Source organism: Microtus ochrogaster, unplaced genomic scaffold (genome assembly GCF_000317375.1).
Source record: "Microtus ochrogaster isolate Prairie Vole_2 unplaced genomic scaffold, MicOch1.0 UNK3, whole genome shotgun sequence".
Taxonomy (NCBI): Eukaryota; Metazoa; Chordata; class Mammalia; order Rodentia; family Cricetidae; genus Microtus; species Microtus ochrogaster.
In genome coordinates, this window is record NW_004949101.1 from 755,796 (window position 1) to 756,841 (window position 1,046).

Consider the following 1,046-nt stretch of genomic DNA (forward strand, 5'->3'; position numbering starts at 1 on the left):
TGTGACTGAAAAAGCATGGGATAAAAACAGAGACCCATGGCAAATAATGGACTGAACTATGGGAGTCCTGCTGAGGAGAGGGAGGATGGATCATAGGAGCCAGGGGGTTAGGGACATTGCAAGAGACCCAGAGAAACAGTTAATCTGGCTCATAAGAACACACAGAGTCTAAATCAACAACCAGGGTGCCTGTATTGTGCCGAACTAGGCCCTTTGCATATATACAGTTGTAGCTTGATGTATTTGTAGAACTACTGGCAATGGGAGCAGGGACTGTCTTTGGTGCTTTGGTTGGCCCTTGGGAATATATTCCTCATGCTGGATTGCCTTGCCCAGCCTGAATACAGGGAAAGGTGCCTGGTCTTATGGCAGCTTCATATGCCATGCTTTGTGATATTCGTGGGAGGTCAGTCCCTTTCTGAGTGAATACAGAGGACAGGTGTATGGAAGGGAGGAGGATTGGGAGAGGGAGTGGAAGGAGAGGAGGGAGGGGAGGCTGCAGTCAGAATGCAAAATAAATAATCAGATGAATGAATAAATAAGAAAATATGCATATGATCTCTTGGTGACCATGATAATCTAAGTCCTTTAAGACTTGTGACCTTGGTACTTGAATATGGCCTGTTTCTACTCCAATTCAGTTTACGATTTTTCCCAGGGAACTGAAGAATCCCCCCGTCTGGAGTGAGGTGAATAAAAGTAGGAAACATGCTTGTTGGACTGCCCTTACAGCGAAAACATATAACTGTCTCTACCAAGATTAGAGACCCGATATGCAATTCTCTTACTTGGCTTGTAACATAAATTTCTTAAAATACTACTTTCAATTCTTCTTTTACTTTTCCCAAAATGGAAATGTCTAAGCGAAATTTATTTTTGGTTATAAAACTAATACATGCCTACACTGCTCCTGTCACAATCTGAACATTTGTCAGTGACAGTGCTAAACTCCTCATTGAAAATAAGTCCAACTCCTGCTGTCCCCTCAATCAGGAAAAAAAAATGTGCCTTCTCAAACCTCTGCTATGTTCTCACCTAAACCCACA

At 42.6% G+C, this 1,046-nt stretch overlaps 1 non-coding gene across 1 annotated transcript; it reads right to left on the reverse strand.

The window, feature by feature from the left end:
- Positions 1-532: 532 nt before the first annotated feature.
- Positions 533-840, reverse strand: LOC113458120. The gene has a single exon (XR_003378553.1). It is a non-coding gene; the product is annotated as a small nucleolar RNA U85 (small nucleolar RNA).
- Between the last annotated feature and the right edge of the window lie 206 nt (positions 841-1,046).